Here is a 23,464-nt window from a genome sequence, read left to right as displayed (position 1 = left end):
TCCATTTCCCATCAGTAGCACACACTTGTAAGCCCAGACATTTTCCTCAGGGTTCATACCCAAAACAAGCTTTTGCAACACAAATGACTCAAGAGAGAAATCAACCTATTTGGGCATGTTTAGTTGAGCTGCAGTTTTCAAATCAAATTGTGCATTGACTTGAAGAGCTCACTTAAACAACATTCAATTTTTCCAAATTCATGAAAGCTAAAAGTGCATTTTATTGAGTTGGAGACTGACCTTTAATTCTGAGCACAGTTAAAACAAAAATACAATAGGCTTGGAATGTACAGCACTACATCACACTGTGGAATTGTAATTGTGTAAATTGTGTCTCTCCAGGCCAGCAGAGATGGCAGAGGGGGGAAAGGACAGGAAAATGATCATTGCTTTCCAATTTCAGACTGTGGTGTTGCCAAGAACCTTATTAACCAGAATGTTTAAGCAAGGTGCTCAATTAAAGAAATCCTGAGTTTATCCCCTATGGGTTCACTTGTTGCATTCAAAACTTAGATGGCAAATAGAATAGTGTATGAGGCACAAGGTTCTACAAATAATTAATAATTCTGGTCTTAAAATTAATCACATAGACAAGCCCATATTCCTGATGTATGCCTTGGAATAAAATACCTATTGGAAAATATTCTATAATCCTGGCTCCTGGATGCTGGCATATATTAGTTGCATATATCCACAGCTCTTGTACAGGAAGCAATGTTGATCATTTAGAATTTGTTTACTCAGGCTAAGTAAATTAAGAGTTTTAGAAATACCTATTACACTTCAATAAATCCCATGTTTAATAATTAGTGTTTATTTAGCACACAGTACAATAACTGTCTAATTAAATATAGATTTGCAAAACTAATTTTAAAGGAATACTGACACCGAAAGTACTGCCAAGCCTTTATTTTATGTTTTTGCTTTTGTTCAGTGTTGATTTTGCTATCAATTTCTCTCAACTTTTGCAACATTCAGGAAAATTCCTTTTTTGTACATCTTAATGTCACAATGAAGTCCTGAGGTTTTTCTGCCTGCACTCTCTTCCTTCTCACAGATATACTAGCAAAGCTGTTTGATCAATTTGAATTCTAATCTTTCCAAGATGGAGTTCAACATACATTTCATCATACCATGAGCAGCAATGAAAACCTTCTTGGACAAGGACAAGAAGGCAAAAATTAAGCCAGACATCAATTACCCTAAGCACACAGCAAGGCCATGATCCCACAGTAATGGTGCCAGTTCTGGGCAATACTGAATCACTCTCAGGATTTATTTGGTCTGAATCAGCCATAATATCCAGACACAGGGTAAGAATTTTTGCAGAAGGATAAACAGCAGTTTCTCAGCAAAAACTTGCTGTCATATTGATGGCTTGATCTGCCATAAAGCCTGTTGATACAGCTTAAGGCACTCTGGGGTTCTGTTGGTTTGCTCAAATTTGGTTTCATATAAACACTCAGGGTGATTCAACACCAGAGCAGCATTCTCCCTCAGAAGACCAGTCAATTCTCAATCTATTAATATGAACTAAAGCCAGATTTATTATGGCTGAGTGTAACTGTTCAGTTCCTTCCAGTTCAGCATAGGTTCCACCTTCGATCTGAGCTCGGAAGCAAATTAGACTTTACACTCTCCTGAGATTCAGGAGCATATTATAGCTTTATTATTGCTCTGGAAAGGGACAAAACTTTCGACCCTATTTAGCTGCTGGATGAGCTTGCACAGCAGGTCTCATGGAGCATAAGGAGGTGACTGGTGACAGCTAACACAGCTTCACTGCAGGCACCTCTGCTGGCTGGCTGTGAGGTGGTAAATTAGGGGAGAGTGACTGATAATCACCTCCCTGGACTTGTGCAGGGCATTGCCACTGCCCCACATGACATCCTTGTCTCTGAACTGGAGGGCCATGGATCTGGGAACTGGATCTGCCAGAGGGACCATGGGTGGGAAGGGGCTGGCTGATGGTCCCACCCGGAGCTGTGGCTGATGGCTCCACGTCAGGTGCAGAGCAGGGAGCTCTGCTGGGACCAGCAGCGTGGCCAGGGGATCACTGCACCCTCAGCACGCCTGGCAAGGGCACCAAGCTGTGCTGACACACACAGGGAGGAGGGGATGCCATCCAGAGGGATCTGTGTGGCACAGGGTGGGAAGAGAAGCTGTGGGTGGCTGGAAGTGTCCAAGGCCAGGCTGGATGGGGCTTGGAGCAGCCTGGAACAGTGAAAGGTGTCCCTGTCATGGCAGGGCTGGAACAAGATGATATTTAAGGTCCTTTCCCACCCAAACCATCCTGTGGCTCTACAATAAATGAGCAATACCCTGCCAGCAGTGCTGCCCAGCAGCCTGTAACTGCTGCTGAGCTGGGACTTCAACACCATTTCTGTGGATCACCACCAGTGTGATTCCAGCCAGGCTTGATTCTTGCCTCCAGCAGGTTTGGAAGCAATTAAAATTAATGGCATGCAGATACCTACAGAAAAAAAAGCTCTAGAAAAATCAAAGTAGAATTCATGTCTGTTCAGTGTAAGGCCCTGACATCTCAGGCACACCCTTCCCTCCTCCACCACAAAACAAAAGCACCTGAGTTTTGTCTCCCAGTAAAATACTCTTCATATTGCTCTACAGGTTTTTGCTTTCAGCTGTAAACACCTCAACATGCCTTAGTTTCCTTTTCCTTTTTCATCCTTTTCCTTAGTTTTCCTTTTCCTTTTTCATCTTCAATGATGACAACCCTTTTCTGTTGGGTTGCTATCATTCCCTTCTCCCCTGCTCTCTGGAGAGTCAAAATGCATATCAACCACCCAGAGCAAAGTTTCATCTCCTCTATTCTGGAGCCCAGAGGCAGAGTCACCCTCTTGAATGACTTGAACTGGGGCTGACTCTGAGCTGTGAGGGTCCCTCTGTGGCTGGGTTCAAGCCAGCTGGTTCACATCTTTTCCTGCAGGAATATTTTTACCACTCCCAAAATACCCCCTACATGTCAGGGACTTGTACTGGAGGGATTTACAAACTCAACCAGGCACCACAGCAAAGCACCCACTGCCTCATTTCACTGGCCACACACCCCTAGCAACCCTCCTGAGTGATCTTTTTGCTTTTTTTGCCAGTTTTTCAGGGTTGCAGCTAATGCTGACTTACTGATGTGCATGATGAAAGCACTTTAATGAAAAGCCCCTGATCTGGAATTTCTGGGCATGGCTAAAGCTGAACTGCACTCCCCTCTACACCAGCCACTGCAGTTTTGGGGATTGGTGCTGTGCAGGTGGCAGCTGGAGTGACACAGACCTGCAAGAGGGAACATTTCCCTATTTCATTTCCCCTTTGTTCTGAACGTGGAGTTATGGAGGGTTTTTCAAGCAAACAAAACACTCCTTTGTTCATGATCTGAAGGCTGGACTCAAAGCCTTTATTAACAAGTAAATGCCTTCAGTAAGATCACTTCTGTTAGCAGAGATTGCACTATTGAGCCCAAATTAATTTTTTCCCCCAAAACTCTGCAAGTACCCATCTCACACTGCCTGTATCTCTGCAGAGAGATTACAGAGAACTTGTCAAAAGGGAAATAAAAGTCAGACTTATGTTAAGTAGAAACAACTACAGTTGACATTTTTCATCAAATGCTATTATTCAGAATAAAAACACCTGCCCTAAAACTGAATCAGATGATCTAAAATCAGGCAGTATCTTAGCTGAATCAATGCCCTGACATATAAATGCTTCAAGAGCTACCATAAATGAAGTCCCACAGACAGAAGCCTATGATCCCCAGTGAAACAATACACAGATGCTGAAAATAAGAAATTCAGATGAGCAACAAAGGCTCTTACTTACACTTGTAATCATGGAGGAACACACGCAGAGCTGACTGATTAGCAGCCTGGAGGTGACATATTAACTCAAATTACCTGGAGAAATTAAAGCCAATTTGCTCCATACTGTCAGCAAAGGACAAAGCTGAGCCTAAAATCCTAGGAGAGCCCTGCCCAACTTGCCTGTGGAATGTGACTCTGCTGTTGCAATGGAGTATTTGAGTACCTGAATTAAACCTTGCCAGGCTTTGGTCTGCCAGAAACCCTCAGGGGCATTTTGACCAGTTTCAGTTTTGCCCCATGTAATTCCTTCCTAGAGGAGATTCCCTCAATAACCACTCACTTATTCTGCAAATTTATTCAAAATATTCCTCTCAAGAGCAATGTTAGAAATGTGATTTTGAACAAGACAGATATAGATGTCTTTATACACAGAGAAAGTTTTGCTGCACTAAATCTGTGTGACTTACTCTTAGTAGTGTTAAAAGTCACATAGAAATTTGCAAACAATGTTAGAGAATACACCCCAGTAAATATAATTATTTATAAATCTAAATGCTGGAACAAAAAACATCTGAAGACACTGTCATATACTCTAGACAGAGATGTTTCAATGATGTTTAGTATTTTCCTGTATCAGAAAGCAATCAGTGGCTCTGCACATCTAATAAACCATGTTAATAACAAGGCAATATTTTGTTAAGAACACTGAGTCAAGCTAATTTGTAACATACATTTGCTTTGCACTTTTCAACCTCCAAGAGTACTTTTTTCCCCTGCTTTTAACTCTGACACAGACATATGTATTAGCTTGTTTGGGGCATGTTTCCTGTGGGTAATTTCATGTACTAGAAGGAGATGGTTTCACTCCTGGCCTGGAAGCAGCTGGTTCTAAAGGAGTATTTTGTATAATTCTTTTGAACAACTATTTATCACTAATTTGTTTTCTCCTAAATGTGAGAAGGCCTGATTTCCACTCAAGTTACTTTGCAAGAGAAAGGAAATTTCATTGTAAAAACAAAATTTATAAGGAACTGGCATTATTAATATGAGTTGATGCCATTTTCCAAGACTGGCACATTTGCTAAGAACAAAATAAATGTTACAGCAGACCTACAGTGGAATGCACATATTTAGGATAAAACTCAGTAGTTTTTCTCTGTATAACTGAGAATACCAATTGATTAATCCAGTAGATCATTATGTGTGAAGGGCTTAAATCCCCACATCTGTCACTGGAGCCACAGGTGAGGAAAACCAAGCAGCTCCTCCATCGCAGTGGGCAGCTGAGCTCCAGCCAGGAATGGGTGTGATGGGTGCGATGGGTGTGATGGGTGCGATGTATGTGATGGATGTGATGGATGTGATGGGTGTGTGGAGGTGTGCTGGAAGCACAGAGCAGCACAGGCTCCTGCAGGAGATGTCCAACCCACATCCATACCCCCATGTCCCCTGGCACAGGTGAGCAGGGAGGGGCACTGCGAGGCCAAGCCAAACTCTTCCCTGGGGTTGCAGGGCTGGCTTGTGGATCCTCCTCTCTGTCCCAGAGGCTTCGGGGCACTCTCTGAGGCTCCAGAATAAATCCAGCTCTGCCTGCACGCCCACAGAGCAGGAAATCTCACACCACAAACCCTGTGTGGAGCACAGCAGCTGTGTGTGCCCTCTGTCATTTTTCCTGCAGTGTTCCAACACCTCTCCCTTATTTCCCCAGCAGCAGGAGCCCATCCAGCCTGCCACTCTGACACTCACAGCAGTGTCAGGCAAAGACGTTGCTTACCCTCCCTTGCTGCTGCCAAATACACAATTTTGCATTATTTGCATTATTTATTGCTTTGGGAAAAAAAAATCAAATCTCTCTTGAGTGTGACGACATTTCTTCCCATACAAATATTTGGGTTGTAGTAGCTGAGGGTTTTGGTTGAAATGAAAGATTGTAAACAGAACAGCAGCTATAGGAAACTGTATCAAATCTCTGGGCAGAGAATAACAGCCCAGAAGTTGTCACCACAGCTAAAAGCTGGAAAAATATTTTAAAAGTATAAATACAGGCATGAGTGAGAGGATCTGTGGAGATTTCTGACTTTCAAAGACAAAGAACACAAAGAACGTGTTTCAAAAATTAATCTTCTGTTTTTCCTTTAAGGTTTGCCATACAAGCACAGATGAAAAACTGCTGGGAAATAGAAAATAAACTGGATTTGATACTTAGGATGTAAGTTTCAAATAAATTGCAGGCATTCCTACCCTAAATATAGTGAACTCAAATGCTTTAGGACTCGGGTTTAGATATCAACCCCACAAACTATTACATTTAAGTGCTGCACGCTCATTGGAAATTTAAGATGAATGTAACAGGAAAAGCATTAGTAGTCCTGAGAGTTCTGGAAATGCAACAGGGAAATTATTTTTGAAGGACCAGAAGACACACAATGTGTGTCAGTACAATGAGGAGAAACAACATATGGTCTCAACATAGACATAGGTAACAGATCTAGCACAGATCTCTGAATCTAACCAAGCTGCAGAAGTACCAGACCCACAAAGGAAAGCAGCTGGAAGACAACCTGACTTGTAAGAATTTACTGTAAATTTCCGTGTTGACCTCTGCCACTCAATAGCAGCACAAGGTATTTGAGGAATTTTGCCTTTGCATCTTTGAGCCCACAGTATTCACAACATGAACCTTACACAGGAACAACTGGAGCTGCTGAATTACCCTGGAAACCATCACAGAGAGAGCCCAGATCCCCTAGGGTATCCTCTGCACTTCCAGAAGCAAGACAATCTTTATTTGATTTAGATAAGCCAAAAAGGGCAAACTCTCCTTTTCTTATTTTTCATTTTCAAGAGTCTCTGCATTTACTGAATCCAGAGGAGCCAGAATCATGAGGCAGAAAAAAGACAGATTTTTTCCCTGTGTTTTTCTCCCAGCTGACTCAGAAGAAAGGAGCACCACAATTCAGAACACAAGAACCTTTTTTAGAAGATTTTCACTTCACAGCCTCTGATTCAGACACCTCAGGTGAGGCTGCAAACTGAGCTAACCCAAACAGTACCTGGACAACCCAGGATTTCCCCTTTGTCTAATGTTATCCTGTCGCCTACATGCTGCAATTACTGTCTGAAAGCATCCAATTCTGTTGGGAAATTGCCTTAGCATTGTGACCCTGCTTTGTGGAAGAGTAGAACTAGGACAAGACAGGGGCAGTCACAGAAACTTCTACTGGCTGATAATTTGGCCCCAGAAGTCCAAGGTAAAAATTTAAGTTTTACACTGTAAATGAACAAAAGAAAGTACTGAAGCAGGTATATGGACCAAATTTTTTAAATTAGAATTGCAGGTGCTGGAGAAATGTAAAAGACAGTAATTACATAAATTTAAGGCAAATAAATAATTTAAAAAGGATTAAAAGAAAACATGGGAAGTAAAATAAATTCAAAGATGCTTTTGCAGCACATCTTTGAATTTATTTTACTTCGAACCCATGTTCTTAAAAGGATACTTCACTAATGGAAAATTAATCAGTTGTACCAGGGTGCACATTCCAGTGAATCCCAGTGCCTTTGATGTGCTTTGAGGCTGACGCTCAGAAAGTGACCTCTGGACAAAAATATCAGCAGCTCTATGTGACCGAGCTGAATCACCAGAGATGGTGCTCCAAATGCACCAAACCATGGACCAGCACAGTCAGATCACAGAATCACTGGGCTGGGAGAGATCGAGTCCAACCCAGCCCCAACACCTCAACTCAACCATTGCATTCAGTCTGTCGTATGAATATCCAGGGATGGTGACTCCACCACCTCCCCGGGCAGACCATTCCAGGACTTTATCACCCTTTCTGTGAAAAACTTATTCCTAATATCCAACCTATATTTCCTTTGGTGCAGCTTGAGACTGTCCTCTGGTTCTGTCAGTGCTGCCTGGAGAAAGAGCCCAGCCCCAGCTGAGCACAGCCACCTTTCAGGAGCTGTAGAGTGATAAGGTCACCCCTGAGTCTCCTTTTCTCCAGGTGAGCACCCCCAGCTCCCTCAGCCGTTCCTCACAGGGTTTGTGTTCCCAGCCCCTCTCCAGCCCTGGTGCCTCCTCTGGACGTGCTCGAGTGTCTCCGTGTCCTTCCCAAACTGAGGGGCCAGAGCTGGGCACAGCACTCGAGGTGTGCCCTCAGCAGAGCCGGGTGCAGGGGCAGAATGAGCTCCCTGCTCCTGCTGGCCACTCCATTCCTGACCCAGGCCAGGAGCCATCGGCCTCCTCAGCCAGCAGGGCACACTGCGCTCTGACCCTCACAGCAGGGAGGGCACTCTGCTGGCTCATGGCCAGTCTCTTGCTGACCAGCACCCCCAGGTCCCTCTCTGCCTGGGCACTGACAGCCACACCATCCCCAGCCCAGAGCACTGCAGGGGCTTATTGTGGCCAAAATGCAGGACTTGAGCCTTGGATTGATTAAACTTCATCCTATTGGACTCTGCCCATCTCTCCAACCATTCCAGGTCTCTCTGCAGAGCCCTCCTATGTTCCAACAGAGGGACACACACTCCCAGCTTAGTGTTGTCTGTAGATTTACCGTTAAAATCTCAATCCCCTCATCCATGTCATCAATGAAATATTGAACAGAGCTGGCCCAGCACAGAGCCCTGAGGACACCACTGGTGCCTGTCCCCAGCTGGGTGCAGCACTGCTCACCACCACTCTGGGCTGGCTATGCAGCCAGTTCTGAGCCCAGCACAGAGTGCTCCCATCCCAGCCTGGGCTGCAGCTTTCCAGGAGTGCTGTGGGAGACTGCTGGAGTCCAGCACATCCCTCTGGCTGCCCTGGCTGTCTCCAGACCCTGGCAGAGGTCTCAGAGACCTTGGCAAGAAGTCAAAAACAGCTGTGGCTTTGATTTTAGCCTGTGGAAAGCTGTCAGCTCTGGATGAGGAATTACAAGTCATAAGGGTTTGAGTAGTCTGATATTTGAACTAACACAGGGTGGAAAAGTAGAATTTTGGGATTTTTAGAATGGGGCTCAAAGGGGTACAAGATGGAGGAATGAGGAATTTGGGTGTGTCCTGACCTTCTTCTTGTTCTTCTTGTCCTCCATGTCTTAGTGTGATGGTGACACTTTTCTATTGGTTTAAGGTAGAGATTCATAATCTTACATAGATGATGGGAATTGGAAAAGAAATTGTAAATACAGACACATAGTTTTGAGTATATAATGTGGGAGCCACACAAGGCTTGGGGCAGATGGCCATGGTGGACTTGCTAGGCAGAGCTTGGCAGATCAGAGAAAGAATGTTTAGATAAGAAGAAATAACCTTGAAAGTGAAATTGGAACCACTCCAGACCTCTTCTTTGGCTGTGTTCAGGCTAGGGAAGCAAAGACTCTTTAGGATCTCTCTTGGGGTCAGCCTGACCTAGGAACCCCAAGAAAGAAATCCACAGAAGACAGCGTCCAGGGCCTTGCTGGAGTCCAAACAGACACACCCACAGCCTGTCCTGCACCCACCAAGGAGACCAGGTTGGCCAAACACGACCTACCCCTCCCAAACCCCTGCTGGCTGGGTCTGACACCCTGGCCATCCTGTACGTGATGACACCCAAAATTGTTCCATGACCTTACAGGATACTGAGGTCGGGTTAACTGGCCTGTAATTACCAGGATCCTCCTGATTCTATTAGAGTGCATTTCTTGACTTTGTTCCCATTTTCAGGAATCCTTGTTTAGCAAACACAACAGCACTTTGACAACAGCAGGATCTAAGCATGTTTTCAAAATAGCTCAAGGCAGCAGTTAGAGAAGTTTGAATACTTCTAATAATATAGATGCTCTGTGTATTCTTTCAGGTGAAGATATTTAAGCACAAAGAGGACATCTGTGTTGGGATTAGGATTTCGCTTTAAAAAACAAAAGGCAAAATGGAAAACTGCTAATGCCATGATCTTTAGAGCACTCCAGGCAGATGTCAGCTTTGGTGAGCTATTTCCTTCTGCAAACAGTCTGGTCGATGAGCTGTGTTTGGGTAAGTGACTGAACCTGCTCTGGAGGGGATACTGCTCCCACTCAGGGACCTGCATCCACTGATTTCTGTCTTTCCAGCTTCATGCTGGATCCTGAATAATCTCTAAATGAGAACTTTCAAAATTAGGATGTTCTCAGGCAGTAAATCTCAGCCTGCTTATCCAACTTGCTACATTTTTCTCTGCAAGAGCCCAATTCCAATGACCCATGGCTGTACCATTATGATCCATGGCATCCTCATGGCACAGGAGCACAGCCCACCTGCTATTGACAGCAGGGCTCAAGCCTCATTTTCCAGCTTTAATATCTGCATCACTGTGCTCGCTGTCCAACCTGCACTAATCGATGGAAACTATACTCAAGTTATAGCTGCAGCAAACTCCTGGATGTTGTTGGCCTGATCGTTGAACAGTGGAGTCAGAGAGCCCCCAGTAGGCTGCAAACACAGCCCTGTTTTACCTAACAACCCTTAGGGTGCTTTACAGGAGGGCAAATATCAATTTGAATCTAAGTTTACAGAGACTCGTAGCTGCTACAGACTGAAATATGATTTTACTTTTTTCAGCTGTCTGCAGTGCAGAGAACACAGTGCCTTGGGAAAACATTATGGGTTAAAGTGACTGAGGTGAGATTAAAGTGATTTTTCCAACTAAATAGATACATTCACTTCCCTTAGATAAATAAAAGTCCTAAGTGGTGAAAATAGTCTACTCCTCCAAGAGGAGGGTGTCCTGCTCACAGCCACCTTATCTTCATACACAAGGTTTGCAGTTGCAAACCACAGAGATTATCTTTAAAACTCTGACTAAATTTGAACTCTGTGTCTTTACTGGAAAATCAGTACCTTGTGAGGCAGCTTTAAGGGCAAGACCTTAATCCTGAAATATTAGGCATCAGACTCTCAAAGTTACATTCCAGAGAATTCAGAAGTTCTGTCATAAAAAAATATATCATTTTTAAACTGAATATACATTTTGTTTGTTTATTACAGTGTGTGGCCAAGACTATAAGGAAAGTTCTCTAAAATCCATTATTGTGTCTGTCTGGTTTCTCTGTGCTTTTGGCTCTTGCAGGTCACCACTCTACTGATGACTATTTTTGTCATTAATAAAATGCTAGAGAGTTACTAACAACCCAAAAGGACACCAACCCACAGACCTGAATTCCTCCATTTCTTGCTGCCTCCAGATGAGTGGGGCAATGGTGCTGAAAGTATAAAACCAAGAGTTTAATGGAGAGTTCCCACTGCAACCTCAGATGCTCCTCAGGACAGCCACAAACTCATCATCCAGTTGTACCCTGCAGCTTCACTGCACTTCTATTTTAACTTCTCCTGGAGTCTCATGACAAAATCAGCTCAAGAGCCATGTTGGCTATAGATGGAGCAACACCAGATAACAAACCAGTTCATAAATTCTTATGGCACCTCATAATGATGACATTGAGAAGAGAAGAAAAAAAAAAAGAGAGACAAAACAAACACTAAAAAATCCAGACTGATCACCTTTGAATAAAGGCCTATAGGGGCAAAGAAAAGAATCACCCACTCCCCATCTTCAATTGTCTTTACTCTGAAATCTCACACAATATATCAATGGAGATTACTTTCCAGAAATAGAAAATCTCCCCTAAGGCACTCTTTTCCTCTTCATATTTTCACAGTCACTCAGATGGGATAAAAATGTGCCTGGTATCAAATTAAGACTGGGGCTGGGAAACAGATGATGCCAGATTTAACTGGGGCTTAGAAAAAGACTCTTCAAGGTAACAGGAGCATCTGCTACTCCTCATTCAGGAGTGTAACAACTTCAAAAGCTAAATGACAGCAATACATGTCATTTGTACTGGCATTTTCACTCACACTTCCTTGTTAATACTGCAATTTTGGCCAGTCATAAAGGCAGCATGTTTTATGTTCTTCTTCAAGGCTGGAAAAACAGTGATGGCAGCCTGGTAGGTAAGAGAGAGAAAATCCTCAATATGAAAGCACAAATGCTGATGTGCAGAATAAAAACAAAACTTCACAATCAGCAGTGACAGTCTGAGATTTCTCCTGCCTTCTCAAATAGCAGAGTTATCCTTGAGTTTTCCCTTGTCTCCTCAGTAACCAGGTATTGCTAGGGCAGCATTTATCAGTGTCTCCTTAGCTTTTCTTATGGTGAAAATCAAAAGGGACTTACTGGTGGTACCTAGATTGAAAATACCCAGGGACCACGTTAAAGATGATCTGTTGGCAATGCTGTGTCTTATGATCAGCAACAGATTCAGAAGAAATAAGAACAGTAGCTTTCTTTGACTTCCCTAATCTGCAGGGTCAAGAAACTGAAACATTATTTTTTTCCTAAGTTTTACATATTCTTGTAACTTCAACATCTAACAAATGACAAATATCCAGCCTGTGATTCAAATACAACTCTTCTTTCCAGACATTTACCTATGCTAGCATTTTCCCAAAAATTAAGTAGTGAAGAAGACTCAGCTTTAAAAATCATGAGAGAAAAAACCTGCAAGTAGCACTGACAGAAATCCTTTAAACAGTTTCCCACTCCAAGGCACCACCTCCCATAAAACACCACTCACCTCAATCAATGATTATCACAAATAGGCTGATTGACTTCTCATTTTCCAGCAGGTTTGCTTTACTCACAGACCTTGTTAATGCAGGTGGGGTTTCCCTTTTCCTTTACTTACTGCTTATCTTAATCACTCTGAAGTGCAAGAACTTCTCATAGCTGTGTTTCTTTCAGACCCAGCTGTGTTGGATCTATGTAGCACTGAGCAAAATACTCAGCATTTCCTTTTCAGAATCTCTAAAATTATTTTCTACACTGCCTTTCTATGGTTTGCAGAAAGGGAACTTGCACTCCAACCTGAGAAACAAGTGCACCATTACAGACTTGATAAAGAGGTGAAAAAGGAGCTGAAGACCTGTCTCCTGAAAGAAACTGTAAATGATTCTCTGGAAAGGTTTTACTGTTTGATCAAAATAAGAGATCTAGTGCACAGAAGAGAAACAAGTTTTTTTTTTTCCTTCAAGCTCCTCTGCAAGAGGAGGAATATGCAACAGAGATTTAGGGATGCTAAAGGTGTACAAACCTTCCTGTCTAAGAATGAATAAATGCTCTCCTACAGCCGAGGGTCCTTCCTGTCAGGTGTATGGGAAATCCTACAAATAATGTTCTCAGAAGTGGCTGAATTGTGGAAATGCAACCTCAGAAACTAAGTGTTCATTTAATGCAGTAGCCTACTGACGATGACAAAGCTTTTATACTTTGTCTTACATAAGTATTTAGCCTGAATTCAATTTAGAGGGTTTGCAGTGCATAACTCAGCCATCAGCTGCATGTTTTCTCTGCTTTATTTGATTTTCATGTAAATCCCATTCACTGAAAGAAAGGGAAAAAAACTATTTACTACTTTTTTTTGTTGTTGTTAATCATTCCACTAATGTGTCGACAAATTATAAATCAGTCTGGTGATTTAGACAGAAAAGCCTCTATAGAATTTTTACCTGCATGTAGCACAGAGAATGCCTTTGATCAAGGTTTATGAGCAAAGGCCTCTTCCCAGGGATGCATGCCAGCTCCTTAAAGGAAAATCAATACATTCTGGGAGGGAGCAGCTGGAGCATCAGCTCTTGGATTTAACAAAGCATCCCTCACCCAGGGACTCAGGTCTGTTTGAAGCTTCTAGATCTTAAATCACACTTCAGATTTTAGAGTGAGCTTAATGTGTCCCTAAAAACAAGTCCTAGGAAAGACTTTTTTCGAAAATCATTGTCCCAAGAGTTGATAACCTTTGGATTTCCTGCTTTCTTATATCGAGATCTAGCTGAATTATTTAGTCTTTCTATACAATTATTTCATAGCAAAAGAGAAAAAAAAATGCTCATAGAATTAAAATATTTACCTGCAATACCAGAATTAAAGCATTTTCTTAACATTAAGTCATTTGTTAATATTGGAATGGCTTTCCTTCCAGAGGGGGAAGTGAATTCTCACCCTTTTCTAAGGCACCTGAGGAAGGAATCCCTACCCCTTGATGCAGTGCTGAGGAAGTCTAAAAAGGGACAAAATTACATAACATCTACTGAAGCCTCGGTGTTTGTGCTCCCTTCCACCAGAGCTGTAGAAAAAAGCAATTTTTATTGAGCTCTGGAATCCAATAAAATACTGCAAAGGCTCTGGCACTGCCTTAAGTCATAACTTATGTAAGAGTAGGAAGTCAGTTTCTACACAATATTACAAGGTTTTTTTCCCTTTTCATCTAGATTTTAATTTACCTTTTCTGCATGTAAGAACTTCCTACAAAAATTGTTACCTAATTAGGTATTAAACCCTTTTCTTACTGACAACAGCAATAAGGCTCCCAAATACATTTGAAGATCTGGAGCAAATTGACTCAGAAATACAAAATCACCTCCTTTCCACTGAGATTTTAAACCTCACATATCAAGATCACTTTTGAAAATACAGCTTAAGTTTCTTAATTATTTAGGTTTTATGTATTTATAAGTGAAACATAAACCATATTATTATTAAGTGTTGGCTTAAAACCCAATTATTTTATCTCCTCTAACCAAATAGAAAATCTGCATGCCGGGTTTGAAAATTCCTTTTGCAGAGGGTCTAATTTATGGAGATGATTGAATGGCTCACAGCAGCTTGGATCACACTGTATCTGATGAAACACAACAACTCAGCCGTGCTCTGTGGCAAGGAGTCTGCAATAATTGGTTATTTTTCCTGCTGACCCATAAAATGCTTCTGCTACAAATACTATGTAATCAAGTTTTATAGTAATGAGTCTTCCCCTAAAGAAGAGACTCGATTTTACTGCTTTGAATAGCAAACAGCACCAAAAAAAAGGTGGTGCTAGGAATTTATCAAAAGGCAGTAGTCCACCCTACTTTATCAGCTTCAACATGTTCTAAATTTTTTTTAAAAATGACCAAAAAAAAGCTATTGACAGCTTTTTGAGCAATGCCCAGTGAAAACCCTCCACTGTGACACCACAGGAAGTACATGGGGAGCACAGAACAGAGAACTGCCTCCACAGATTGCTACTGAATTTAGAGATTTCATCTCAGGGCAAACCTCCCTTGGGGAAGCATGGCTGCACCACCACCCCTGCTCTCTGCACTGCCCCTCACCAGGAGATCTTAACTGGCCTCTGGTGGCTACAAAAACCTCCTGCACCTGCCCTCTACACTCAGTTTTGGTTCGTCTCCACTGCAGGATTTCAGAGGGACTGCCAATAATATCATCCAAATCCTATGCTGACTCCAAATTGCTTTTCCTTCCAAAATGTGTAACATTGAAAGCCCCAGATTATGGAATAAAAGCAAAGATGCCAAAGAGTGAATATCAAATGTTCAGAATTTTTCCACATGCACGGCCAGCTCCAGATCTGGGAATGAAGTATTTTAATTTCCCTTCTTTAATAAAAAAGTTCTTGAGTGTGGCAACCACATGAAGAAGTGTCTGTGGAAAGTAGGAGGGCTGTCCTCAGAAGACACCATGGCACAATGAGCTTTAAGGGCACAGCAAGTCCAGATCTATAGAAAAAAATGAAATAAAATCAATGCTGCTCTATCAAAGCACAGGGGAGCTGAGGAGTAGAGGCAGCTCCTCCCCAGAGCCAGACTAAAAGCAGAACTACATCTCTCCAGGGCTTCATGTCTGAGCAGGATGTGCAGAGCCCTGCTGTACCTTCTGTCCTCTGGGCCTTGGGATGTGCAGTGGGAGGTTGAAGGACACAGCATTCCCAAGGATGCTCTGCCATGGATCACACACCATCAGGGGCTGTGCAGTGGCATTTTATGTACACAGCATTCCCATGGATTGTCAGAACTCAAAATGTCCCTCAGACATTTTTGGATGTTCCGAGCCCGGGTCAGAAGCATTTGAGACCCTGGCAGGCAGCTGGAAACAGCTGTGATTTTGGGTTTGAACCATGGAATGATTTACCAACTTTGCAGGTAGAACAAGTAAAAAAATTTAGAATATTATAGTAGAAGTAGTCACAAAGTAGAGGCAAGAATTTTTGATTGCTGTACAGGGGGGTTTTGGTTCTGTACATGGGGGTCAGAGGTTTTAAGATGGAGGGATCTGGGCCTGCCCTGTCCTCCCTCTTTCTTCTTCCTCACCTCCATGTTCTTGGTGATGTTGGCACTCACAGATTGGTTTAGAGTAGAAAAGCACCATTTAATATAGGTAATAGGCATTGGGGAAAAACTGTAACCATGTCACACGTAATGTCCCATATAAAAGAGAGCAGCAGCCCTGGGCGGGAGAGAAGAAGCAGTCGGGGTCAGAGAGGATGTCAGGGTGTGTGCCTCTGCCTGAGCTCTGAGCAAACCACAGCAGCCCAAGGAGAAAATCTTTTAGATAACTTGCAATAAACTGCCTTGAGACCAAACAACAGAGACTGCTGAGCCTTTCTTTGGAAGCTCGGGGTGGAGGAGAGACTTTTCCACCACACGGAGCCACCCCCGATGCAGGGTGGGCTTCAGCAATGGATCACACACCCAGCTGGGGTTGTTCAGTATGAGATTTATGGACACAGCATTCCCATGGATCATACATCAGCAGGAGGGAGGTTTATGGACACAGCATTCCCATGGATGCATTCCCATGGATCACACACCTTAGCCTCATCCAGGTGTCCAACAGGCACCTCCTGCACTGACCCTTCAGTAAAGGGGCACAGCCCAAGCCCTGCAGTGCTCATCCATAACATTTAGTCACTATTTCACTCTGCTTTTAGTCTTCCCTTTTCCTTGAGCCATGAGTTTCTTTGGCTTTTTCAGAGAAATGGTTCAGCAAGGACAGCAGAGGCTCTGTGAGGAGGTAAATCACAGCACAGGGCTGGTGTGCCACACCTGCCCCTTCTTCCCATTCCATTTGAACCGCTCCTGCACTATGGAGACCAAAAACCAACTCCAGATGCCAGGAGCAGCAGGGAACAATGAGAAGTAGCATGTCAGGCTAGGAAAATGGAAAAGAATGTTATCTCTGATCTTAGCAAGCCCAGTCTTAGGGCAGAGTTTGGACTTCTGGGAGAGTGTGCAAGTGTGCTGCACCTCCCCGAGCACTGAAGGCAGCTGATAAAACAAGACTGCCCCAGGAAACACTGCCTCTCTCTTCACAGAGATAATTGGGCAGTGATAAACTCAAGCTATTATCACAATGGTCAAGCTCCTGCTAATTACACTTCCCAAAGAAATCCTGCTTAAGAGCAATATCTTGGGCTGAAAATAGAACTTCAAGAATATCCAGGTGACTCCAGAGCTTCTTTCTTGTCCAGGATAGGGACAAGGGAGTCGGATTCAGATATTTTTCCAGCCTTACCCAAGTGTGGTTATTTATATAATGTGTGGCATTTGCTGCACAAAGAACCTTGGCTTGCAGGAGCTGATGTGTGGCATTGCTTGGTGTACAGGGAATTAAATAAACACAGCCCAGAGCTGGACTTGCTGCTCTCCAGATGCCACTTACTGATTACTCTGAGGCTCACCCATCTCTGCCTGGCTTTAATTTCAGATAAATACTGGAGTAAGAATCCACTACATTTCAAAAGCAATCTGGAAAATTAACATTTATTAATGTCTGTACTCTAGGCAGGGTAAATCTCCACCAGCTCTGCAGCCTGAAGTCAGAGGGCTTGGGGAAACTGGGAGGGGAGCAAACAGTGATTGCTTTCACGTGCTGGAGTTATTCACTGGATTGTAAAGGATTCTTCAGTGAATTGTGAATAAGGGAAAGACACAAGTTACCTCACTCCTCATGGCTATGCAGCTGACACCACCGCAGCTTAAAGTCAAGAAGATTTCAGGGAAATTCTAAATTTTCTTCCCCAGGAGAGAAGCTCATTTCCCATCTAACTTTAGTGTCAAATTTGACATTCAGAAATCAGAGTATTTAATCCAAAGTGACTTGGAAGCATATGCTACCTCTTTTGATCACCACTCCAAAATTGTTTGACGATCTCAAGACATACACTGATAGATCTTGTCCAAATACTGACCATAGATTTTAAGAATGATATGCAGCAAAATCCAGTTAAATTACAGCAGATAAAAGGTAACAGTACAGGGAAAAAAATGCTTTAAATAACAAAACAAATTTCGAAGCACATTTTTCAGACACAAGAAATAGTAGTTTTCTTTAGAAAGCAATTTGTGCATTATGATAGAGCCAAGTAAAACTGACACCCTCTTTAGCATACTGTATTCAAAAGTCACTCTGTCATACATATTTTTCACTACAAATGCTATTTCTTCTGGATATATTAATTCTAGAGTTATTTGAATTACAGCTACAACACAGCATAAAGTTCCAGTATTTATAGGCAAGGAAAAAGCTCTGAGGGCAGCACTGGGTTTTTTTTTTTTTCTTTTCAAATATTTCAGAGTCATCATTAGAATCACCTGACTTCCCAGAGCAACACAACAGAGCCATCATTATTTCAACTAATTCAACAGTGTCAGAAGTGTTTGCTCAGTGACAGATATGTGGCCAAGAGGAAGATATCAATCAAGCAAATTGATACCATTGCCTGCCTTTGAAAGGGACTTGGTGCAATTTCCATTGCAGGCATTAGGGCTGCTGAAGTTCCAGGCATGAACAGATTAGATTTGCAATTACACTGTTCATTTCCATCAGGCAATGAACCATTTGTGACTCCTGGTAATTAAATCCCTCCCAAACCACCCTATCTTTGGATTTCTTCTACAGCAATTTGAAGGGAGTCCCCTCCACAGCATGTTCCCAGTGGAATGAAGGCTATTTTCACCCGACAAACACTGGCTGATGTGAGTGGAATCAACAAGTGCTTCAGTGTTTCTGAAGGAAGTCATTGCTATCAGTGAACCATTAGCAATAATTAGTTTTGCACCATCTGAGCCTTGCTGTTTGCCAGTGAAAACACAGCCATAGAGGGAGTTTTCTCCATCCCTAGATTGATAGATATAGATATACACTTATTTCTGTTTAAATATCTGTTGTCCCATGACATAAGAATACCTTTAATTCAGTCTCCAGCAAATTCAGTGATGGTCACAGATTGTAGCCACCCAAAACTGAAAAAACACTACATTTTAAATACATGCCCAAAGTTGTCCAGTCTAGGACTCACTGTTGCAGAACAGGAGTTTCCTATTTATATCAGCTCAAATGCAGCACAAGAATGTCCAATTTAATGAATTAACAAACTGTCCAAGACATCTTAACAAACATAGACTACAAAGTACTACACAGAGGATTTAGATAGAGCGCCTCACTAATTACAGAAGATTATTTGTTTAGGTCCAGCAGTATATCCACAGAAAAACTAAATTCAGAGATGTTTCACATCACTGAAAGAACACATGGAATCCTTGAATGTTCTTAGTTACAAACCAGGGTAGGAGATTGTTTGCCCCTGTGGTTTGTGTGTGTGATGCACATTCACCACAATTCACCATTCACTTGAGTATATTCAGCAGTGGCTATTGCTGCTTCATTATTACTTTAATATTGACTAATTAGCAGCATTTAAAATGCAGGTGTAGTGTGATGAAATGGCAGCTGCTGCTCATTATGTGCAGGTCAAATACACAATTCAGTTCAGCTCCTAGACCACACTGAAGAGCAGAGCACGAGGAGCAATTACTACTGGATCACACCTCCTCTGGCAGAGCACTTCAATTACATTTCATTATCTGGTGGTTGCATACCAATGAGTCAAAGCAAGACTTATTATGATGAAAATATATTTCCATACATACTTTAACATTTTCCAGCTCTTATGCACCACAGATGTAGGATTCAGGCTTTTGCAGCACTTATTGAGATAACTAAGCTTAGAGATATTAAGCAATAATAATAATAATAATAAATAAGCTTAAGAAATACCTACACTTATTTCTGCTTAGATAGCTGTAGTCCTATGACCTAAAAATACCTGTAATTCAGGCTGAGGGCCTGTGATATCCAGAAACTACATTAAATGGTCGATATCCAGAAACTACATTAAATGGTCAGATGCTCAGTTTTATACAAGACAAGAATTCTTGAAGATGTGTTCCTACCAGTCCTCACATCACTGCAACGAAATAGCAACACAATACAAAAAAATGCTTATATTGTCAAGTGCAAAGCCCAACACTGAGAAGAAAAAAGTCTGCTTTAAATTTACTCAAACAAGAAACAATGGGGGTTTAAATGCAACACGAATCTCATTACCGACTTCTTTTGATTTTTTGTTAGATTCAAAGTGCCTCTTATAATATGAGAGCCATATTTAATTTCTAAAAAGAGGATTTTGCAGACACCACCCCCAAATGAATACTAAATAGCAAGGACCTGAAGTGACTTCCTTATTCAACAGCAGAGAAAAGGAAAAAAAAATTAAAAGAGGGGGGGAAATGAAAAAAAGGATATTAAATCCAGAGATTTTATTTGCACTGAGTTTTAAAAGAAAGTATGGTCATGTCACTCAAAGAAAAAAATAAACCACAGCTCATATGAAACGTTTGCTTAATAACATGGTGAATGTCAGCTATAGATTTCTGCTGCAATATTAAACCTGAGAAGTAAAAATAAACAGTAAATCCCCAAGCATTATTACTGTGCAGGAAAAAGTACACACAATGAAAAACAAAAGTTCTAAGGGCAAAGCTCAGGCACCATATGGCAACTCCAGAGATACCCACAGCCTAATTGTGGGGCCAGCCCCTACTCTTAGAGCTCAATATTGAAGGAAGACAGAAAATCTGGGAGCCTGAAGTCTGCTCTGAGAATCTTTGAACCTCCCCAACCAAAGCAGATTTGATCTCTGTTTTTATACACTACAAGGAGGGTTCAGTACCACTGAATCCTTGCCATCCTTCAAAGCAGTATTTTGATAAATTACTTCTGCTAGGAATGGTGCAGTTGCTTTCCTGAAATCAGCTCTTCTGCATTTCCCCCCCTAGGGAATAAACTGCAGCAAAGGAGAGGGGTTTGATGAAAATTCCTGTGTTTCTGCATCTAGGATTGGCCTGCACTTCCCAGCTAAGAAGGGCTTGCATGTTAGATCTTATGAACCTATACATTTCCTTTATAAAAGTGGGCCATTTAGGCTGTCTTGCAGGTCAAAAAATAATAGATTTCTCAATGATCAAAAGTGCTATTAGCCTGCAGTTCTCTCTGAATAATAGGTCACACTCCCAAGCATGTTCATTCTCCCAGTGCCAGCTGAACAAGGATCTCAGGATAGAGATCTGAACTGTGTCAAGCAAGGAGTAATTGATTTGTAATCTTGTTTTCCAACAGAGCACACTTTGCTAACTAGATTCTACAGGCTCTATAAAGTGCAGAGTTACAAACTTGCCATTTTTATGGCACAGAAACCATTAATGCACACATTTGCATGTTGTTAGACACCTGGGTAATAAAGAGGCTTCATAGCTCAGCAAATATTGAGAGCAGGTGGTGTTTCTATGAGCCTCTAACACATCACCCAGTGGGCCCTGAGCTGGGGGAGCATGTGGCACTCAGGATTCCTCTCCCTTACTCAGCTGAGGTTTGACACAACCAAATGCTGTCCTGCTGACTGACTGAGGAAGCAGAGATTAATTTTAACCTGCTGGCAGATGAACACTAAACCTGAAGCAATCATGCTCCCAGACATCAGCTATTGCTTGTCAGCACTGCCAGTGCTGTGCAGGGACAGATCACTTTGCTTTTGAATGGAACGAAGAAATCAATCCAGCAGGCAGATACCTAAAGGGATTTGGAAATGAAGACCAAAAACTGCAGAAGGCAACTTTTTGACAAGGCAGTGAGCATGTTTGAACCATGGTTTGAGTGCAAGAGGCATTTGCTTCAATCTTTAAATACTGGAGTTCTGGAAACCATCTCACCCAGAGCCTGCTGAAGTTTTCCACCAGCAAGTTTCCTGATATTATTTCCCCCACACATCAAGCATGATCCAAAATACTTCATTGGAAGCACCCTGCTTCATTCCAGACTGTGACAGGACTTTCTTCATCTTGCCTGTGATACAGAGGGAAAAATCCAATTCTGCTGCAGTGCGCCCAAGATTTGCTCTCCATTGGAGCAATGAAAAAGGTACCTGACTTTGAGGATGAGAGCACATCCACCCTATTTCAAAGTGAGTTTTAGTACCACTGGTTGAAGTGGAACTTATACAGTGCTGAAAAGCATGAATGCCTCCAAGGCCAAACCAGAGCCTGTGGGAGGAGCTGTGTTCCCTTCTGTGAGCCCACAAACCTTCCCTGGTTACTGATGAAGAGCCAAATCAGGCTGTACAACCAGGTGGAAGAACAGAAGCAAGAAAAACCACTTAGAAATGCCTTTTTGACTCTGTAAATAGCATGGAGACAGGTGATGCACAAGTTAGGCAAAGCAGTGGTGACCATAGAACTTCTGATGGGTTTAAAAACTGTATTAACACTCACGGGTTTGAGCACGTAAGGGTCAGACACTTTCTTAATGTAAAAATGCAGTGAACCCTGATTCAGGGAAGAAATGATGATGTCTGGTTCTAGATCAGAAGGCTGAAGGATAGCTTTATTAAAACTATACTATATTACATTAATATACTATTTAAAGAGACACTCTGCTAATTCTACATACTTATTTCTTATTTACCTATCTAACTACAAACTCATGACTCTGTGCTGAGAGCCTGAGCCACAGCTGGATCCCATTGGTCACTGGCCCCAAACAACTTCACCAGAATCCAACCCAGCATCAGTGCAGGTAAACCAGTAAACCACTTTAGCACTTCAGGTAAACCAGTAAACACACTTCCAGCAAACCACTGCAGGTGAACAATCTCCACACCACACTCCACGTGGGCAAAACAAAGGAGCAGAGATAAAGACTTTTCTTCTCTCAGTGCTTCTCCTGAGAGACAGAATGATGTCTCTCTGTCCAGAGAATGTGGATACCACACTTTCTGTAAATGAGGAGCAGATTATCCCTTCTGCCCTGGGAGAAGAACTGCCCAGCCTGGCAGGCTGGCTGCAGGAGGGAGCCCCAGCCCACAGCTGCCAGCACAGCCCTGGACCAGCCTGCCTGAAGGGCATGGACAGCCAGCACCTCAGGAACCAGGGGTTTTGCCTTTAGCTGACTTATCATAATTTTTTAATTCATTGCTTCCACACACATTTTATTCCGAAAATCTCTTTTCAAAGGTTTTTGGTTTCGGTTGTTTAGCACATTGTTTTTTCCCTTTGATAAATGGAAGTGTTGTACTTATGTAGCAGAAGCCTCAAAGAAAATGTAAAGAGGTTGGAGATTCTGTCCCTCAAAAAATGTGTTATTACTGTGAATTATTTTTTAAAATGTTAATTGCACCTGGTTCGCCACTTCACAGATGGATGGAGCCTTTTTTTATGAAGATGAGGCCTGTGCACAGTGAGCCCATCAATGCAACCACATGGGTCTGAAGAGCAGACACACACCAGTAATTGATGTTGAATGAGTTATGTCAAGATTGTCTTGCTGTAATAGTTCCAAGTGTTTACTTGGGCTTCACAAACCATCTAAATCTTTTATAAAGAGCAATGGAGGAGGAGAATGAAGAACTTGTGGAAAATGAAAATTCAATCTTCATCTTAGTAAAAATTAAAATTTCTCTTCAAAGAACATTCCAAAT

The 23,464-nt window shown here is 42.2% G+C and overlaps 1 protein-coding gene across 20 annotated transcripts in view; it reads right to left on the bottom strand.

The window, feature by feature from the left end:
* RBFOX1 (RNA binding fox-1 homolog 1) overlaps positions 1-23,464 on the bottom strand; it is a 1,167,105-nt gene that overhangs the window by 1,127,269 nt on the left and 16,372 nt on the right. The window lies entirely within an intron of this gene.

This window comes from Lonchura striata, chromosome 16 (genome assembly GCF_046129695.1).
Source record: "Lonchura striata isolate bLonStr1 chromosome 16, bLonStr1.mat, whole genome shotgun sequence".
Classification (NCBI taxonomy): Eukaryota; Metazoa; Chordata; class Aves; order Passeriformes; family Estrildidae; genus Lonchura; species Lonchura striata.
The sequence above is the reverse complement of the archived record's forward strand: the minus strand, read 5'-3'. Positions and strand labels throughout refer to the sequence as shown.